Source organism: Oryctolagus cuniculus, chromosome 20, assembly GCF_964237555.1.
Source record: "Oryctolagus cuniculus chromosome 20, mOryCun1.1, whole genome shotgun sequence".
In the NCBI taxonomy this organism is placed as follows: Eukaryota; Metazoa; Chordata; class Mammalia; order Lagomorpha; family Leporidae; genus Oryctolagus; species Oryctolagus cuniculus.
Genome location: NC_091451.1, coordinates 39,340,883 through 39,346,882, shown reverse-complemented (window position 1 = coordinate 39,346,882; position 6,000 = coordinate 39,340,883).

Sequence of the window (6,000 nt, the reverse complement as noted above, 5' to 3'; positions counted from 1 at the left end):
CACCATCATCAACCCATCACCATCACCATCATCACCACCATCATTACCATCACCACCTCCATCACCATCATCACCACCAACACCATCATCACCATCACTACCACCTCCATCGCCATCATCAACACCTTCATCACCATAACTGCCTCTATCACCATCAACACCGTCAACACCATCATCAACACTGTCACCACCATCACCACCATTATCACCATTATCACCACCACCACCACCATCACTACTACCATCATTGCATCCATCATCACCACCTCCTTCACCATCAACACCATCAACCCCATCATCACCATCATCAACCCAGCACCATCTTCACCATCACCACCACCACGATCACCACCACCACCATCCCATCCATCATTGCCACCTCCATCACCTTCAACACCACCATCACCATCACCACCATCACTGCCACCTTCATCACCATCACCACCACCACCACTTTCCGAGCCTGATCACCAATGCCAGTAGTGCCAGCCCCACCCTCAACCACCTCCATCTGCGCCACCTGCGCCTCCTCCTAGTGTAAGGAACATCTGAGCTGGGTGTTGAGGCTGGGTGAGAATTCCCAGGAGGACCAGAAGCAAGTGTGACCAGCCCCCACCCCACGCCAGCTCAGTGTGAGGGGCTGGTTGGGGGTGGAGGAAGCTAAAGGCTGGGCCCTTGGGGAGCGCACAGATGAGGGACAAGGCTGAGCAGGTGGCAGGGACAGGAATGGCAGTTGTCAGTGTTGCCATTTGATCAAAACATTTCTTAACGCTGGCCTTGTCAGTGGTGAAGGTGGCTTCCAAGGCCTCACCTCCCCACTCGCAGGATCTCTCCTCACACAGCCCCCGTGGGGCCCTGACGTCCGTGAGTGCAGACGGGGAAGGATCCTGCCCAGATCCTCTGGGCTGTGCCCAGGGTTCCGAGCCCTCTCCCCTTGCCCAGAGCTGTCAGCCACAGACACAGGGTGCTGGGGGGGCAGCATCCGGTGCGGGCCGCCAGGCGGCTGAGGGCACGGTGATGTTGTCCCGGGTGTCCGATGCCCTTGCTGGGACAAGGGTTCCAGGCCCCTCTCTTTCCTGCCCTGCTTAAGGCAGTGCCAGTGTTCTCTGTGGCCAGTGTCTTCCTGGCTGGCTCTGGGGACACCTTGGGCCCCCAGGGGAGCTGACCACCAGGGCCACCGAGTCTATGATCTCCCTCGTGGTGCTCTATCCGCAGACAGTTCCACGCAGTGAGAACAGGGCCACGCGGCCGACCCCGAGCCTCCAGGGGCAACATCTGAGCCTCCGCAGGGCGTCCTGCTGAGATAGGGGGGGAGGGGGGGCCGGGATCCGATGCCTGCGGCAGAGCCAGGGAGCCGCACACACTCAGGTCTGCGGCAAGAACCGTGGGACCGGCGTGGTCCTGGGCTCCTGGGCTCCCTGAAGGCCAAGCTCAGGTCAAGTGGGGCCGGCAGACGGGCAGCTCTTCTCCTGGCCCCCTCCTTCCCCACGGCAGCCCTGGTGCCGAGTGTGTGTGTGCACCTGGTTGTGTAATGGTGTGGTGACAACCCACTTGTGTCCTTGTGGAAACCGCTCCTCCCCAGGTGCCTGCCGGAGCAGCTGTTTTATCGCCTGTCCCGCTCTGCCCCTGTGCCCACAGGCGTTTGGCCCAGGAAGAGGCACCTGGACCAGGCAGGGGTGAGGTGGGTCTCAGGATCAGGGTTTCGGGTCAGAGAGAGCACCGGCAGGGGGTGGAGGCAGCCACTGTCAGACACAAACCGCAGGAGCTGCTGCCAAGTGACTCAGCTGGCTATGCAGGACTGCCTTCCTCAGAATTGCGCTGTGTGGCTGCGGGCGAGGGCTGACCCAGGAGAGGGTGCGTGGGTGGGAGGTGGGGGCTCCGCAGGGCCAGGCTGCTCTGAGGCCATCATGGCCCCGGCTCTCTCTCTCGGCACCTGCACCTGCCGCGCCCCTGTGGTTGTGGAGCGGCATCTGAGCTGCGGCTCCTCCTGATCCCCCAGCCTCCTCCCTGGGCCTCCGCAGGTCCCGGGCCAGGGGACAGTGCCAGCACCTTCACAGTCGCTCTGTCACTCGGACGCCAGCTCTGCCTCGTCCCTGTGTCCCGTCTCGACCCCAGGTTTTCTTCCCTCCACCTGCCCTGCTGAACCGCAGTGGCCCTGGGCTGACCGCCAGACCGGGGACAGGGGCCCGTCACAGCCTCCCATGCTCTCCTGGGCCCCTGCAGCAACCCTGACCTCCCAGCACTCACGGTAGAGGACGCCGATGGCAGAGAGGATGGAGGCGGCACACAGCCACGACACGGAAGGCGGGGTCGGTGGGGTGGCCACCACGGCTCACTCACCCAGGCTTTCCCGAAGCTCCAGGACCTGCAGCTGTCACCTGCTAGCCCACAGCAGCCTCGGTGACACCTGTCACCCCTTCCCCCCTTGCAAGGCCCCGTGGGGCTGGGCTCCTCTCCCACCTGCCCTGCCAGCCCGGGACGGGACAGTTTCATCCGAATTCTGCAGGGTGAATAAGCAGAGCCGGGGGGGGGGGGCAGGAAGTTTCCAGAGCTTCAGGAACCCCCTGGGGGCTGAGCCTCTGTCAGACCAGGTCCGTCTGACCCACAATGCACTGCCCTCCCCTGACACGCTGCGCCCCCCGTGGTGCCAGTGTGGGCAGGCACCTGAGTTCTCGGCCCCACTCGTGTTCTCTGTCTCCCGGGGTCTGGGATCTGCCTCCAGCAAAGACGTCACGTGCCCCAGGGGCAGGTGCAGCAGTGGGAACCTCGGGAGGTGATGGCCGGATGTCCACAGACCCGCAGAGCAGACACATGGGCCAGCAGGGGAAATAAAGTCATCCTGGGGGTGCCAGGGCTGTGTGAAGACCGAGAGGGGCCTGAGGATCCCTTTAGCCGATGGAGAGTTTCTAGGTGACAGTGGAGCAAGGCCCCCACCACCCAGGATGGCGCCAACAGCATGGGCAGCGGGCCGCCCCCCCCCCCCCAGGCCAGAGTGACAGGGTCGGGGAGGAACAACAGGATGAGGGGAGGCATGGGTGGGCAGAGAGCTGTCATGCAGCTGGCTCCGAGGGTGCAGGAGACCACTGGATTTCCCTGTCCAGGCCTGTGTGAAGGCCTGGGGGAGGGGCAGGGGGGGGCTTTGCAGGGAGGGCAAGGGATCTATGTCAGGGAGTTGGAAGCTGGCCAGGGGTCTTCATGCCAGGACGGAGGCTGAGACCAGATTGCAAGGCGTCTTACTTGGAAAGTTTAGATGGTTCATGGGGCGGGTGATGGGGAGCCATTGCAAGTTTTTGAACAATAGCAGATCTGATAGCTAGAATTTGCAACAATTCCTCTTGGTAGCAACACAGAAATTGGTCCACTGGGGAAGGACCCAGCCCAGGACCTGGGTCAGGACAATGTTACTTTGACTCAGACAAGAGGTGTGAAAGGTGGGGCCCAGGAGGAAGGAGGAGGGAGGGAAGTGAGCCTGAGAATGGGCGGGGCGGCAGGACACAGGTGCACCAGGGGGCCTCCCCCAGAGAAAGAGCCCTGGGAGCTCCAGGCTCCACTGGCCCCATGGCCCCTTCTCCAGGCAGCCTGCCCAGACTGCCTGGTGCTCTGGGTCCCCTGACCCCTTCGGCACGGTGCCCCTGGGGTTTCTGGTCCTCTCCTGCTCGTGGCTTCTCACCTCCACCTGACCCTCTCCCTGTCCTGGCAGGAACACATCGCCGGCCCCCATGCACCTCCCAGGCTCGTCACTGTCAGCCTGGACACCGCTCTGCCGGCCTGAAGACCCAGCAACCTGGCCTCTGCCTGGAGGCCTGGGTCCCTGCTGCTGGGGCCTCCGCCTCCGGCCGCACCCCCACCCCTGGGCAGGACCGGCCCCGGACTCCCAGCAGCCAAGGAGGTCCTGACTCTGCCGACCATGGCCTCAAAGCTCCACCACCCGCCTGTCTCCAGCATCCACCCGCCACCACCCTGGAAATCCCTCGGCCTCGAACTGCCCGCCAGCTCCTAGGTACGGACCTTGGCCCTGGGAATAGACCCACTGAGTCCAGGAACGGCCTCACCCACAAGCCCTGCCATGGACATCCACGTGGACTCCATCCACATCCCACGGTACCCCCACCCCCAGAGCCCCAGCCCAGCCCTTCAAGGCTGCCTCCAGGCTCCCACCCAGGGCTCCAGCCCCGCCCAGTCCCCTCCCCACCCCGGGTGGAGTTCTCAGCATTCTTCTCCCTCCAGTGGCAGCTGGACTGCGGGGGTGAGTCACAGGGCCAGGGCTGGCTGAGCGCCTGCCTGGTAGCCCAGCACCGGCTCTGCCCACGTGGCTGGCACACGGGCCCTCCTGTGGTCGGAGGTGGGTGGGTGTGGGAGGTGGCGGGGATGCCTCTGTGGAAATGTTTGCTCCATGCCCCAGCCCTTGGGGGTTGCTGCCTGAAACACCCATCGCCCGGCAGTGTCGTCTGAAAGGATAATTACAGTGCGTGTGCTAAGAGGAACAACAACCGTGGGAATAACACAGCAGCACAACCAGCCGCCACCGATGCCTCTGCGCGCCAGGCCAAGGCCAGGGCTTTGCAAGGATTATCCGACTTGGCCTCTCTGTACTGGGGGGACTAGGATTGGCCTCCATTTTACAGCTGAGCAAGTTGAGGCACGGTGCTGCGGAATCCCTGGGTGCTCCAGGAGTCTGGCCCCTACGCAGCTGCTGTCCTCAGACCCGCGCCCCTCCCAGGGTCCGAGTGCCCCAGGAAGTCACCTGCGCTTTGACAGCAGGGAAACCATTTTTGGTGTTGAGAAGTAACAGAGGGGCCGAGCAGCGGAGCTCCCCCGGGCAGCCACTCGGGCGTACGGAGCCTGCGGGAAGCGGCTGGCGGCTGTCGGGGGTCCAGGTTGACGGATCTCAAGCTGAGCGCCCAGTCACCTTTTAAAAACTTCATCCCAGAAGGAAGGAAAATGACAGCTCCTGGCCCAGCCCTCAGGGACCCCGCAAACTCCTGATGTCCTGGAGCCACCTGGACTGGGCGCTGAGGGTTTCCCCGGCGTTGACAAGCACCAGGCGGATGGTGCTCCCAGGGGGTTTCCCAGAGCTCCTCCCCTTCCACAGCCCAGAAAACCGGGTCCTGGCAGGTGGAGTAGCCTGGGGGGGGGGTCGCAGAGCAGAGAGGAGCAGGGCGGGGTCTGTACTCACTATCCTACTCCAGTGGCATCCTCTGGCCCCCACCCTCCCATCCTCTCTCTCTAATCCCCCTCCCGGGGCTTTCCTCCCTGCCTCAGATTCCAGGGGCTCCACAATGTCTTTCTGTGCCCATGTCACAGGTCTCCGCTATCAGCCATTCACGCTTTAGTGTGAGCTAGTCTCAACCCCACACTCTGTCTCTGCACAGCACTGGTTTCAGCAGACACGCAGTAGCAGCTCAGAGGTCACCTCGGCAAACAGCAGTGACCTGAGTGCCCCAAACACATGACTCCACCAGCCCCTGTCTTTGTAGCCTGGAGGGGGAGGGGCCAGGAGTGAGCCAAGGGCAGTGTGCCTCCTCCCGTGTGCACAGCGAGCCCAGAATGGCTGCCCCACACCTGCCTTCTGCACCACCCTCGTGCTGTGTGTGTGGCCCGTGGCTGGTCTCAGACAACACTGGGCAGCGCGTGGAACTTTCCAGAGAATGGAGGTACTGGCTTGTGTGTCTCCCTCCACTACTCCACCCGCACGGCCCAGCTGCCCAGCCCTGTGAAGGGGCCTTTCCCCTGGTCTCGGGCAATCAGCCACTCTGTCGCCCAGACTCTGGAAACTCAGGCATAACCGTCTGTCTCCCGTGCTGCCCACAGCACTCAGAATAGTTATAGGAGGACGCGCGTCTTCCTGCACTGGCTCCACTGCTCCAGGCCTGGGCCTGTCCCAGCATTCCACTGGGGCTGCCCCACACTGGGTCTGCATCTCACACCTGGTGAGGCCCGGGCTGGACACTGGGCAATGACTCCACTGGGCAGAACCAGCAGCCTCTCCTGTCCTCCTTG